Source organism: Ictidomys tridecemlineatus, chromosome 4 (genome assembly GCF_052094955.1).
Source record: "Ictidomys tridecemlineatus isolate mIctTri1 chromosome 4, mIctTri1.hap1, whole genome shotgun sequence".
Taxonomy (NCBI): Eukaryota; Metazoa; Chordata; class Mammalia; order Rodentia; family Sciuridae; genus Ictidomys; species Ictidomys tridecemlineatus.
The window spans coordinates 46,232,023-46,248,206 of record NC_135480.1 but is presented as its reverse complement, the minus strand read 5'-3'; the positions used below and the strand labels follow the sequence as shown (position 1 = coordinate 46,248,206).

General features: G+C 32.6%; 1 protein-coding gene across 13 annotated transcripts in view; it reads right to left on the bottom strand.

Moving 5' to 3' along the window:
- The window catches only part of Sox6 (SRY-box transcription factor 6), a 580,734-nt gene that overhangs the window by 393,117 nt on the left and 171,433 nt on the right, over positions 1-16,184 (bottom strand). Inside the window, exon 1 of one of the 13 annotated variants that reach the window (XM_078046421.1) lies at positions 11,573-11,666. The exons of 10 other annotated variants lie outside the window; for them this stretch is intronic. The gene's annotated coding sequence lies outside the window, so the exon portion shown is untranslated. Of the gene's footprint in view, positions 1-3,189; positions 3,244-11,572; positions 11,667-16,184 lie in introns of those variants that run through there. 2 more of the 13 variants (XM_078046428.1, XM_078046427.1) reach the window with 2 other exon arrangements.

Genomic DNA, 16,184 nt, shown 5'->3' with positions numbered 1-16,184 from the left:
AAGGGTTCCCTGAGTACTAGGTACCTTTATCTACCTATGTAATTCTCCATAACCCTACCAAATAGAAATTTTCTATGCCCAAATTATATATTTTAAGACAATAATCAAGTTTTGCCACCCTCAAATTTTTCAATACCTGATGTTTCAGTTGACAGTATTTAAATCAGAAATAATTCATGTCCATTAACATAACATGACATAGTATAAATATGTATACATACTGTAAATACTATACATAGTATAGCATTATGTAGAAGAAAATTAATACTATATAAAAGGACTGATCCAAATTGTAATTTTCAATAAAAAAAGAATATACAAAGTATAAGGCAATATGTGTAAAAAGGGGGAGTGTCAACCTCACATAAAATAAAACTTCATAATTCCATGGAATTATATATATTTGTATCTGATTATTTAAAAGATGTCTGGAAGGATAAAAATCAAAATAGAAGTTATTATTGGAAAGAAATTGAATTTTGACTGGGGAGACATATTAAGGAAATTTTCTTTCATTTTTTTCAATAATTGTTAATTGAGGAAATGTTTGATGATGGTCTGCTAAATGCCAGACACTTTTCTATAAGAATGCATCTTTTTACTACTTGTGTAATTTTAATATACTTTTAATTTTTTAAATGAAAGTATTACCTCAATAGGTCAACTAAAATAACAGAAGGCCAAAAAAACCATTTAATGTAAATACACTTATTATTTTTAAAAATATGTTCTCCTAACTCAGATTAAAATTCTCTTCTTTTTTTCCTGTCCCCCAATCCTGCCTTCCCCATGATGGGGATGGAACCCAGAACCTTAGTGCATGCCAGGCAAGTGCTCCACCACTACATACCTAGCCCTAAAATCCTTATTCTCTGGATCTGATCTGGACCCTGTGGACAAACAAACTGATTTATCTCATTTCCCCTTACAACACAGTTCTGTTATCTCACATCAACTCTTCTGAGGTTGGGGATTACCTGCTGAAATCTAAAGTTCTTACTAACTATAATGTTAGGTACCATCTGCCTGCCCAGAGATGTAAAACACACCATTTAAAAAATTATTCAAGGTCCATCCCACTACCAGCAGACACCCACTGGAGCTCAGGCTCCAGAACAGAACTACCTCTTCTGACCAGCAGAACACACAGTGTGGCCTACACTGGTGGGACCTAGGTTCAGGGTAGGTCTGATTTCGCCACCACCCGGAAGCCCAAGACTAACCCATCTTGGGACACTGCAGACATTACCATAGCTTTCCCCATGCAGTAATCCCTACCATTTTGAGAACAGACAGGGCCTAGAAGCAACTGCATCTCAGAGCAGGCATCCCAAAGACAGTGTAAGGCCCACCCTGTCAACCCCATCTCTGTAAGACATTGAATCCATCTTGGGGAACCTCCATTATTTTCTCAAGTTATCTCGGCTATTGCCACCACCACCTTTAGATGCTGTAGCATACACTGAGGTACACAAATAGGGTCTAGAAGCCCAACATTAAGGTGAGGTATAAACAATCTTCACAGGTACTACAAGAATATAGGGTAGAAACTATAATATCTCAGATCCACACTGCAAGAAAGGAAGTCTCATAGACAACATGAAAAAAAACAAGGAAGGAAAGTGCCTCAAACAAACCAGGATACTACAATAACAGAACGGATGAATAGAAAAGTTGATGAAATGTCAGAGAAGGAGTTCAAAAGGTTCATAACTAAAATGATCTGTGAATTAAAGAATGACCTAAATGAACAAATACAGGCAAAAATTGATCACTCCAACAATGAGATAAGAGAGCAAATACGGAGAGCAAAAGATGACATCAAGAAAGAGATAGAGACTCTGAAAAAAAAACCAGTCAGAAATCCTTGAAATGAAGGAAACAATAAACCAAATAAAAAACTCAATAGAAAACATAACCAATAGACTAGATCACTTGGAAGAAAAAACGTCAGATAATGAAAGCAAGTATACAATCTGGAAAATAAAGTTGACCACACAGTGAAGATAGTAAGAAACCATGAACAGAACATCTAATAATTATGGGATACCATCAAAAGACCAAATCTAAAAGTTTTTGGGATAGAGGAAGGCACAGAGTTTCAAACCAAAGGAATCCACAATCTCTTCAATGAGATAGTATCAGAAAATTTCCAAAGTATGAAGAATGAATTTGAAAACCAAATGCAAGAGGCTTACAGGACACCAAACGTACAACATTAAAACATATCTACACCAAGGCACATAATAATGAATATTCCTAGCATACAGAATAAGGATAGAATCTAAAAAGCCACAAGAGAAAGGAATCAGATCAATATAGGGGGAGACCAATTCGTATCTCAGCAGATTTTTCAACCCAGACCCTCAAACCAGAAGATCATGGAACAACAAAAACCAAGCTCTGAAAGACAAGAGTCTTATATCCAGCAAAATTAAGCTTTATATTTGATGATGAAATAAAAACCTTGCATGATAAACATAAGCTAAAATAATTTACAACTAGAAAGCCTGCACTACAGAACATCCATGGCAAAATATACCACAAAGAGGAAAATGAAAAATGATGAAAACCAGCAGAGGGAGGTATTCATTCTTTTTTGCTAAAGGAAAATCTAATCAGAAGAGAAACCAAGTCAAGTTAAATACCAAAAATAAGCCAAAATGACTGGAAATACAAATCATGTCTCAATAATAATCCTGAATGTTAATGGCCTAAACTCACCAATCAAAAGACATAGACTAGCAAAGGATAAAAAAAAAAAAAGCCAAGAATATGCTGCCTCCAAGAGACACATCTCATAGGAAAAGACATACACAAACTGAAGGTGAAAGGTTAAGAAAAATCATACCACTCACATGGACTGCAGAAGCAAGCAGGGGTTTCCATCTTCATAACAAATATACTAGACATCAAGCTAAAATTAAATCAAAAGGGATAAAGAAGGACAGTACATACTGCTCAAGGGAAACATGCACCAACAAGACTTAACAATTATAAATAGATATGCCACAAACAATGGAGCATCTATGTTCATCAAACACACTCTTCTCAAGTTCAAGAGTCAAATAGACCACAACACAATAAATTTGGGTGACTTCAACACACCTCTTTCACCAATGGATAGATCTTCCAAACAAAAGCTGAACAAAGAACCTATAGAATTCAATAATACAATCAATAACTTACTCTTAACAGGCATATATAAAATATTTCATCCTTCAATGAGCAAATACACTTCCTTCTCAGCAGCACATGGATCCTTCTCTAAAATAGACCATACAATATGTCACAAAGCAACTCTTAGCAAATATAAAAAAGTAGAGATACTATCCTGCATTCTATCAGATCATAATGGAATGAAATTAGAAATCAATGATAAAATAAGAAATAAAAGCTACTCCAACACCTGGAGACTAAATAATATTCTACTGAAAGAACAATGGGTTGCAGAAGACATCAAGGACAACATTAAAAAATTTTTAGAGGTGAGAATACAAATACAACATATCAAAATCTCTAGGACACTATGAAGGCAGTTTTAAGAGGAAAGTTCATTGCATGGAGTTCATTCCTTAAAAGAAAAAAAAAAGTCAACAAATAAATGACTTAACATTGCATCTCAAAGTACTAGAAAAAGAAGAACAAATTTGCACCAAAAGCAATAAAAGACAGGAAATACTTAAAATCAGAGCTGAAATCAATGAAATTGAAACAAAAGAATTGAAAAAAATGACACAACAAAAAGTTGCTTCTTTGAAAAAATAAATAAAATTGATAGACCCTTAGCCATGCTAACAAAGAGGACAAAGAAAACTCAAATTACTATCATATGTGATGAAAAATGAAACATCACAACAGACACTACAGAAATACAGAAAATAATTAGAAATTATTTTGAAACTCTATACTCCAATAAAATAGAAAATATTAAAGGCATCAACAAATTTCTAGAGTCCTATGGTTTTCCCAAATTGAATCAGGATGATAAGCAAAATTTAAACAGATCAGTTTCAAGCGACAAAATAGAAGATGCCTACCAATCAAGAAAAGCCCAGGACTGGATGGATACCCAGCTAAGTTCTACAAGACCTTTAAAGAAGAACTAATACCAATACTCTTCAATTTGTTTCAGGAAATAGAAAAAGAGGGAGTACTTCCAAACTCATTCTATGAAGCAATATCACCCTGATTCCAAAACCAGGCAAAGACACATCAAAGAAAGAAAACTTCAGACCAATATCTCTAATGAACATAGATGCAAAAACTCTCAATAAAATTTGGGCAAATCGAATACAAAAACATATCAAAAAGATAGTACACCATGGTCAAGTGAGGTTTATTCCAGGGATGTAAGGTTGGCTCAACATATGGAAATCAATAAATGTAATTCATCATATCAATAGACTTAAAGATAAGAACTATATGATCATCTCAATGGGTGCAGAAAAAAGCATTTGACAAAATACAGCACCCCTTCATGTTCAAAACACTAGAAAAACTAGGGATAATAGGAACATATCTCATCATCATAAAAGCTATCCATGCTAAGCCCCAGGCCAACATCATTATAAATGGAGAAAAACTGAAAGCATTCCCTCTAAAAACTGGAATAAGACAGGGAAGCCCTCTTTCACCACTTTTTAACATAGTTCTTGAAACACTGGCCACAGCAATTAGACAAAAGAAATTAGAGGGCTAAGGATAGGTAAAGGAAAACTCAATTTCGTACTATTTGACAATGATATGATTCTATATGTAGAAGACCTAAAAATTCCACCAGAAAACTTCTAGAACTAGCAAGTAAATTCAGCAAAGTAGTAGGATACAAAATCAACACCCATCAATCAGAGGCATTTCTGTATATCAGTATCAAATCTTCTGAAAGGGAAACGAGGAAAACTACCCCATTTACAATAGTATCAAAAAAATAAAATACCTGGGAATCAACTTGACAAATGAGGTGAAAGACCTCTACAATGAAAACTACAGAATGCTAAAGAAAGAAATTAAAGAAGACCTTAGAAAATGGAAATATCTAATTTGTTCTTGGATAGGCAAAATTAATATTGTCAAAATGACCATACTACCAAAAACATTATGCAGATTTAATGAAATTCCAATCAAAATCCCAATGACATTTCTCATAGAGATAGAAAAAGCAGTCATGAAATTCATAGGAAAAATAAGAGACCCAGAATATTTAAAGCAATCCTTAGCAAGAAAAATGAGCAGTGGGATCACTACACCAGAACTTAAACTATACTATGGAGCAACAGCAACCAAAACAGCATGGTATTGACACCAAAATAGACTTGTAAACCAATGGTACAGAATAGAGGACACAGAGACTAACCCACATAATCACAGTTATATTTGACAAAGTGACAAAAACGTACATTGGAAAAAAGATAGCCTCTTCAACAAATGGTGCTGGGAAAATTGGAAAGCCATATGCAACAAAATGAAATTAAATCCCTATCACTCACCATACACAAAACTCAACTCAAAGTGGATCAAGGACCTAGGAATTAAAACAGAGACACTGCATCTATTAGAAGAAAAAGTAGGCCCAAATCTCCATCATGTCAGATTAGGCCCCAATTTCCTTAATAAGACTCCTATAGCACAAGAATTAACATCAAGAATCAATAAATGGGATGGAATCAAACTAAAAAGCTTCTTCTCAGCCAAAGAAAAAATCAGTGAGATAAATAGAGAGCCTACCATTTGGGAACAAATTCTTACCACATGCACATCAGATAGAGTACTAATCTTCAGGGTATATAAAGAATTAAAAAATCTTAACATGAGAAAAACAAATAACCCAATAAATAAATGGGCCAAGGAACTGAACAGACACTTCTCAAAAGAAGATATACAATCAATCAACAAATATATGAAAAAAATGTTCAACATCTGTAGCAATTAGAGAAATGCAAATCAAAACTATGCTAAGATTTCATCTCATTCCAGTCAGAATGGCAGCTATTAATAATACAAACAATAATAAGTGTTAGTGAGGATGTGGGGAAAAAGGCATATTCATACATTGCTGATGGGATTGCAAATTGGTGCAGCCATTATGGAAAACAGTATGGAGAATCCTTGGAAAACTGGGAATTGAACCACTATTTGACCCAGCTATCCTACTCCTCGGTCTCTACCCAAAGGACTTAAAAATTGGGACTTAAAAACAGCATACCACAGGGACACAGCCACATCAATGTTTATAGCAGCACAATTCACAACAGCTAAACTGTAGAACAAACCTAGATGCCCTTCAGTAGATGAAGGATAAAGAAATGTGGTATATATACACAATGGAATATTATTCAGAATTAAAAAAGAATAAAATCATGGTATTTGCAGGTAAATGGATAGAGCTGGAGAATATAATGCTAAGTGAAATTAGTCAATCCCAAAAAAATTAACGCCAAATGATTTCTCTGACTTAGGATGCTGTTTCTAATATGTGAAGGGGGAGGGGTGTTGGAGGGGTAGGGGGAGTGGGAGGATTAAATGAACTCTAGATAGGGCAAAGGGGAAAAGGGGAAGAAGGGGAAGGGAGGAGGCATAGGGTAGGAAAGACGGTGGAATGAAATGGTCATCATTATCTTAAGTACATGTATGAAGACATGAAGGATGTGACTCTATGTACAACCAGAGATGAAAAACTGTGCTCTATATGTGTAATATGAATTGTAATTCATTCTGTTGTCATATATAACAAATTAAATTATTTTTAATTTAAAAATAAATAAATTATTTCAAATGCTTGAATAATCCAGACAGTAAAACTGGACTTCATGAAGTTCATTCTTCATGAAGTTCACATAATAGAAGAATCTATCTTTGTCCTTTAACATGTTGAGTTATTTCCCTGTCTTAGCCAGGTGACTCATAAAACACATCTTCTCATAAAATTTAATATTGAAATAACTTGGTATAACTCAACATTTTAATCTTTTCCCATTGTTTTCACTATTGACAAGGCCTTTTCTACCTCACAAAGGAAGTCATCCCATTTTTAATAACCAAAATTTATATAAAAGTCTTTCTTCAGCTTGTCAATAACTCTGGCTTCCTGCGATTTTTACCTGATAGCTGGGGTCTAGACCTCCACAGTATATAGTCCTTTCCCTATGGCAGAACTTTATCCATCCTGGGATAGAATCAGCTACTCTTAAGACCTGTGTTTCAGAACAAACATGCCTTGTTCTTAAACTTAAAGGAAGCTTTTGCCAAGTATCCCAGGAAAGTGTAAGAAACTGAATTTTACCACAACCAAGTTATTTGTCCAATTGAAATATATAAGATTTGGCTTCTATCTTAATGCACAACAGCCTTCTTGAGTAATCAATATTCCTCCTGACATTTGTCTTCAAAAAAAAATATACCTCCACTTGATTGCAAGCATGTTATATGTGACACAAACATTGTTCACTGCCATTTATTTATTTTTTAATTTTTTTTAGTTGTAGATGGACACAATACCTTTATTTTTATTTTTATGTGGTGCTGAGGATTGAACCCAGTGCCTCACATGTGCCAGGCAAGTGCTCTACCACTGAGCCACATCCTCAGCCCTCACTGCCATTTATTTTAAAAAATTCTTTTAAATAGGCACTTTCTGAACCTTAGCTCAGGTTACTTAAGTTTGTACCCAAGGGGCTTGTACTCTCTGCTTTATCACATGGTTTCATTTGAGCTATAGTTCATTTACTCCAAATTATGTTCTTTCATTTTTTAAACTCACACTTATTTCTCCTTATTTAGAAGCCCAAGATATCAGGCAAGGATTTAGATTATTATAATTCATTGAATAATCCTTAAATATAATAGACTTAGCAATGTGTCTCCATTAGCTATCTGAATTTAGTCATATCAATTCTGTTTGTTGGAAATTGTTAACTACTTTCCATATTTAGGAAATTAGGAATAATAAAACTTTCAAGTCTAGACAACCTAGAGAGGACATATGCCTAATCCACCTTTGTCTCTTTTTAATTGATTTTTTTAAATCAATAAAACATGTTGAATGAATTACAATTTTTATTACACATACAGAGCACAATTTTTCATATCTCTGGTTGTATATAAAGTATATTGACACCAATTCGTGTCTTCATACATGTACTTTGGATAATGATGTGGAGAACCTAAAAATGAAGTCCAATTTCAACTTGTTTGGGGAGGTGGGAGTGATATTAATATTTATTTGGCCTGTTCCTAGCTATGCTTAGGAATTAAGAAAAAAATATGTTTTAATCCCAGCTCTATCTAATTTCTGTCCCAGCTTTCCTATCTGTGAAACAAAGATAGTAAAAGTCATGCTTTAATTATCTCAGTGTGACTATAATATATAGAAACTTCATTTAAAAGCATAAAGTATAATGAAAATAAAAGATATAATATTATTGGCAATAATGGTACCTTCATCTATGACTGTAAATGAAATACTCTACAAATCCTCTCTTTTTAACATCAAGATATTTTAACTAAATTCTCTTTATCATACTCTTTTTTCAAAAACTTCTTTCCCCACCATACCACTACCACAAAAAAAAAAATCAGCATAACCTCTTAGCTTTGGACTTTAATTACAAATGCCAGCAAAGATTTACATAAAATACAACATAAGTATATTCTGACATTTCATAAACCCCAGTCCTCCTCTCAGACTGACTTCATTTTCTTTTTCCTTTTTTAATAATCTTTTCTATAGTCTCGAAAAAAATTCAAGTTGTATGACAATATTATAGCAACTGTCACTACTATGAATATTTTAGTTTGTTATCTATCATAAAACTCTTACAACTGGCCTTATGGATTTTCTCTGAAAAAATACCAGGTATATTTTCTCAACTGAGTCTTAATTTTTCAGAGTACATTATCATGTTTCCACAATAGAATTATAGCCATTGGAGCTGCTCTATAAATCTGTAATTTGAAAGCTCAGTTCCTATGTCCAGAAATGTAGATTTCCCAAAAATGATGGCACACAAAAGTCAGATTACACTGAAAAACAAGAAACAGCAATGAAGAACTGTAAAGTGCTCTATAGCTAGATGGTAAGATTCAAAAAGGTCCCTAACACCTCCTTCATGCCCAATCTTAACCAGCATCAAATTGCATAATTTTATCTAAACAGTATATCCAAAAGAACTAATGAACTACATTTTTATAGACATTGTTTCTTCCTCTTTGTCCCCTTTTTTTCTCCTTTCTTATTCATTACATCATTCTCCCTAATAACAACAACAAATATTTATTGAATGCCTGTAATGTGCAAGATCATTTGTGCTACATGCCAGGAAAACATCCAAGAACAAAAGAGGCCAGTCCAAAGTGAAGGACAGACATTAAATAACAATCACATAGATAAATACATAGTTTAAAATTACAATATTGCTTATGAAATAAATTAAAAAGTGAGAAGAAAAATTTTTGCAAGCTGACAAAATTTGAATTGGATGGATCAATGAAGGTTTTTCTAAAGAAATGACATTGAAGCAGGGACCTGAAAGAAAAATGGATATCATCCTGCCGAAGAGTGGAGAAAGGTACATTCTAGTTGAGATGAAAGCATTATATGAAGACCTTGGGGTAAGAAGGAACTTGGAGAGTCCAGGAAACTGACATAAAACCACTACAGCAGCTGGATCAGGAAGAAAAGTAAGAGATGCTGCTGGTAATGCAGGGGCCCAATTTTGCAGAGAAAGGGCCTTTTATGCTAAGAATTTGTTGTTGTTTTGTTTTAATTAAAGCATAATAGGTCTTTCTTGGACCTCAAGATGATAGTGCAGGGAGGGTTCCTACTAGACAATGAATAGAGAATTTAAGCCCAGATAGAAAGAAAAGCATAAGGGGAAAAAAGCACCAATTTCAAGAGAGTGATTACCTCTGCCATGAATCCAGGAGAATATAAAATTTAGAAAGGCTTCAATTTTATTGGTAATGTTTTATTTTTTATAAATACATAGGTATTTATTATACTGTTCTTTATACATTTTAACACATTTATGTGACTACAATTTAAATAACAAAATAATTTTAAAGAATTAAATGCTAATAATTCACTGGTTCATTTCTTCCACTTTTTATATTAAATCATCTCAATTTTGGGACAAGCATATCATCTCAAACATTCCCCTTTACATATTTTAGTTACTGAGCCTTTATTCTCTAGGCTTTGAATGTCAGATGTTAGGAGCTCTTTAATTAGCTTATTTTTTGTTTTAGCATACACTCTAATCTTCACAGGTTTCCAACAACCACAGAGTTAATATGAGGATTAAATAAGATAAAAACATAGCATTTAGCTCTAAGAGCTTCATAAATTTTAACTATTATTTTTCTTATTTCATTTACTATGCTCTACTATTCCTCCTAGTATTAAACACAGACTAGACCACTATAACTAAACAAGAGCTGAGCATGTAGGGACACATGGTACTCTGTCATTCTGAACATGTATTTTCTATTTATACATATACTATACACACATATATATGTATACACACAAATAGATGCACGCTTATAACATATTTCTAACACTGAATTTATAGTTTTTGAAAATGATATTCTTTGCTTACTTCAGCATTAAGTAACAAAATGTTAATTTGAGGTCTTTTATTGTCACTAAAGATATACATTTAAAGAAAAAGTAAGAATTCTATATTTATTCATGCACTATTGCAATTTAAAACAAGTTTTATATGTTCACTAACTTCTAAGAATAACAATGCTACATTCAAATGACTTAATTACATGAAGCTTCAGTAATATTAATTATGGTCCATACTGTGTTTCAAAGGTTCATTTTTGTAATATCAAGTAATCCATGCAAAACTTCAATCTTACAGAATTGAATATTGACATCAAAATTTCTGCTACAACAGGAAGAACAGTCTTTGGTGGAAGAACATTATTAAAATCATATCTTTTCACTTAATTTTCTTTGTACAAATAGCACAGATCCTCTCATTTCTCTTTCCTTCCTATTCACAAATACAATAAAAGCTGTCTTTAGAAAGGTCTTTAAATTAAATATAACCATGAAATGAGTCCTGGGACCCCGAAAATATCAGAACTTATGACAGTTTTTGTTACCTACAAGTCTGAAAAATATCTCACTGAATCTATGTGAATATTATACTTTAAATTATATTTTAATAACAAAAATAACTCAGAATTTGCTCTTACAGGGGAAAAAAAGAAATAGTTTGTCACTCAAGATTCTTCAGTTTATATTACTCGAGGTTTGAACTTAGATTGTTCTAGTAATCATTCCTCCATGCCTACTTCCTTGTTCTTAATCACAAATCTAATCATATATTTTTATAAATATTCAAAATTAAATATATTTATCTGCTTATGTAAATACTTTTCAGTTAATTTCTACCGATAGCCTACATGGGAATCTCATTAACAAACACATTTAGAATTTTTTAGGTTTGTACTAGCAGCTTGTAAATTCATATTATGCTCAATTGTCTAAACAAAGCAACATTCTAACTCATTTTTTAAATGAATATAAAAGATTAATTCGAAGTTTTGTTTTACTTACCAAGCTCTGCCATTCCACCCCACTGCCTGAACAATATTATCAGCTCTTCGGATACTCATTCTTGCTAAGTAAAAGGATATTTCTTCCCTAGCTGGATTAATAATCAACTTTCTAGATAGTTCATTTGTAATTCTCTTCTGGTTAACCCTTAGCATTACAGCAGTTTGCCAACTCAGACTAATCAATTTATGAAGGGGGAAAAAAAAAGGAGATTAACAATGCAGATAACAAATAGAAAGTAAAAATGAAGGGCAGTTTAGATGAATCACAAAAGAACAATTAGTCTTACTTTTTTAACCATAAAAAGAATAAAAACCTTTGTTAAGTATTACAAAAACACTCGGGTTACAAAGGGGAATCAAGATACATGAAGAGAAAAACCTTACAACATCCCAGTCCAAGAAATACAAACCCACATTTACTGCCTTCTTATATGTAAGATAAACACAACTCAACTTTGGACATAAGAGATACATTTTTCTTAGTAGAAAGGTCTGACTTTCCAATTCTAAATGTCACCTCTCTCAACAGATGTAGCCACTAAGGTCCCTTATCCTATAATAAGTGCCATCTCAGGATTTAGGGGAATATTCTCCAAATATAAACATTTGCATTAGAGTAATTTGTGATGCTCATGAAAAAATATAGACACCTGGGCACCACCCAAGAAATCCTAAGCACCCAAGTAATTCTTATGTACTTCAAAACTTTGAGAGACACTGCTATAGGATATTTCTGATCTCATATCAGAGAGACTCCAACACAATCCCTTGGGTCTCAGAATGAAATTATTTACTCTTGTTCCTAGTTTGACCTTGACATTTTTCCTTGATTCCAGTAACTAAGATTCCACCTTGTTTTTCTGTATCTAAAGACATTGGTTCACTTAAGATCATGACCTTCTATGGCCTTGGTAATCTTCCACGTGCAGAGCACTCAGAAACTGGAATCTGTCTTTTAAGTCTACTTGGTGTCAACACTTATACTGTGACCTAAATCTCTAAGTACTGTAGGCCTAAGGTTGTTGGGGTTTTGTTTTTGTTTTTGTTTTTTTCCTTCTTTAAATGAACACTTTAATCTCTTGTGACATGACTCTCTTCTTATACACTTCTTGGTATCCATTGTTCAACTTTTTAGCTAATACATTTATCTGCTGTATAAACTTACTTATAAGGCTGTTCCCAGCCTAGTTGACACTTACCAACCTGCTCTGTATCTGCTATGATGAACAGGCTTGCATAATCACCTTCAGAGATGTGAAATGAACCTCTAGCTAAAAGGTCAAAAGACAGACATAACAGCAAATGGTTTTGTCAGGTGCCAGTAACAGCTTCACAAATTGCTTTTATAGTCCATGTTCATAGTCAGAATGAAAGAAAAGATAATGACTATAGAAAAAAAAGAACTATCATGAAAAGCTAAAGGTAATTCCTTGATAACTATAAAACTATAATAGGTAAAATAAGGTAAAATTTTTCATAATAATAATTTGTTCTTATTTTTATGAAATCTATTAAGAAAATTCAACAAAAAGATAATTATTTAACCCGGAGAAAAGTTTAAAGAAACTAAAAGAAAATAAACAAACAAATAGTACTGAATTAGAAGACCTGAATTTCTCATGCCCTGCCTACCACTTGTTAGATTTATGATCTATATATTATATATTTTTTTTCATTTAGTGCCATCTACCTAAAACTAGAGTTCAACATGACTTCAAATGACAAAAGCTTGGGGCTTTTGTTGCTTGACATTTATTCCCAAAACTAGCCCAAGATTCATTCAAGTGCTGATTTAACATATTAAAGCTGAGAAAATGCAAGTCCTCAACCAAATGTGCAAATCAGTTGACAAGAGTTGCTCATGTGAAGAAAAAGGGATTCAGTCTTGACTTAAAAAAGATACTTCCATTCTTTCTAAACTTCAATAAAATTGTTTAATAACTATTGTTGAGAAGTTACTATTTCTAGGTATTATTCAAGACATTATAGAATATAAATGACCAAAATAGTCAAATATTCCCTGTTATCACAGAGCTTTGTATTTTTTTGTTAAGATGTAGTTGGACACAATATCTTTATTTTATTTACTTATTTTTATGTGGTGCTGAGTATCAAACTCAGTGTCTCACATATGCTAGGCAAGTGCTCTGCCACTGAGCCACAACCCCAGTCCATACAGTTTATATTCAAAAGGGAAAGAAATTCAATAAATTTAAAAGTACACCTATTACACATCATGTTAGAAGTCTTTATCAAGACTATGGAAACAAAGAGAACGGCATTTAAAAAGATCAGGAATGTTTGAAAGTTTGCAATTTGAAATAGGGTAGCCAAAGTAGATGTTATGGTTTAAAACTTAGGTGTCTCCCAAAATTAATGTGTGAGACAATTCAAGAAAGTATAGAGGTGAAATGATTGTGTTATGAGAGTCTTAACATAATCAGTGCATTAATCACCTTATAGGGATTAAGTAAGTGATAAATGTAGGCAGGTAGTATGTAGCTGGAGGAAGTGGGTTATTGGGGATGTGACTTTAGGGTACATATTTTGTCCCTGGAGAGTGGAGCTGTTTTCTCTCTCTGCCTCCTGGTGCCATGTCCTGAGCTGCTTTCCTCCATCACACCCTCCTATCTGTTGTTCTGTCTGATCTCAGACCCAGAGCAATGGAGTTGGTTGTTTATGGACTGAGACCTCTGAAACCATGAACCCCAAATCAACTTTTCCTCTTCTAAAATTGTTATCATTGGATCTTTTGGTCAAATCGGTAAAAAAGCTGACTAAAATAATAGACCTCACTAAGAATATATTTAAACAAAGACTTGGAGGAAATTGCAATGAGGTTTTGTGGGATACCACAATCAAGAGGGCTTTCTTTCATCAATCTTAAAATTTTTCTATTTTAAAAATAAATTTAAGTCAACAATTTAATTGTAATTCAAACTGTGATACATGCATATGATGGTACCTGATGTAATGGTTTAAAATGTTCTCAAAGGCTATTAACATAAGAAAAACCAATAAAACAATTTTTAAATACCAAAAATTTTAAATACCAAAGTAGCATGACCCAACTTCACAAATTTTTTTTATATACTCAGCAACTATTTTTCAAGTATCTACTATGAGCCTGGCACTGCTCTCAGGACAGGAAAAAGGTTAGTAAATAAGTTGCACATAATCTTTCTTCTCACACACACATATAGATTAAAAGGCAGAAATATATCAAAATGTTCCAAAGGAGTAAATCTCTTTAGAATGAAATAATAAAGTGAAATTTATAGATTATTTTATTTCCTCCTTTATATTTAAACATAATCTAAAGTTTCTAAATAAATTTTCTTAAAAATTTCAAAAATAAACCACAGCATTTATATTGATCTAAGTTTTATGGTACATATTTGTTTTGCATATCAATGTTTGAATAAAGTACAAACACAAAGTCTTAAAATATTCTTCATTTAAATAATATTCAAAATATACCATTTCATTCAATCATATATCAATTTTTATATCTTATCAGGTCCCTTTCTACATACAAATTAAATAACATCAGGTCTCTTTCTACAGATACAAAAACTAAGAAACAGAAGTTAACTAATTTACCTCACTGGAAATAAGTTTTTAAATGGTCAATTTTAGTAATACATATGAAAATATCTCATATAATACCTGAATCAAGAAATTTTTGCAGATTTTGAATCCTATGCTAATACTTCAGGGTACATCTCTCCCTGCTTATGCTAGGGAGGAGGTATGGTGTTTGTTTTGTTTTTGACAGGGAGAAAAATAAAATTAAAAACTCCATTTATTTAAAATGAAGGCTTAATAGTTAACAAAAAAAACTTATGTGAATCCCAACCCCCACCACCACTACCAGATATTAGCTTTATTCCACCTCACCTCAACCACTAAAACAACCAGTAAACAAGTCAAATATGTTCCTATAATGCTTTTTCATTCCTCCTTTGATTTCAGGTTCATTTTTTAAATTTTATTTATTTATTTATTTATTTTGCATTACAATTCTTAATACACCATTATATAATAATTTATATCTCTGATTATATATAAGGTATGTTGATACCAAATTCACATCTTCATACACGTATTTTGTATGATGAGGGTCTCAGGTTCTTACATTTAAACAGTATGGCAAATGTAAGCCATTTCTCTACTTCTAACTAGATGAGTTACCTTGGGCAAGTCACTTCAATCCAGTCTCACTTTTCTTATTTTTCAAATATAAGAATTTGACAAGGTGATCACTAAAAATCCTTAAGTTCTCAAGCTGCTTGATAGTATCATGTCAAGTCTATAAAGTGACTACAATAAATTCAAGGAATACACCTTCTTAAAAGCATAAAGGTTACAGCAGTAAGAATGGTTGGCTGGAAAAAAAAGGAAAAAAACAAAGATTCAGGATTAAAAAAGAATTTGAAAATCTCCCCAAACCTCTGGACCAAATCCAGTTTCAATCACACAAGGATTGTTTTGGGACAATAAAGAAGAAAAAACATGAAGGTTTCATAAATCATCTAAAGCAGGTACTTTTGTTACAAAAATATTTGTTCCTAAACTGTATATTTGTTCCTATACTGCTTCTGGCACTT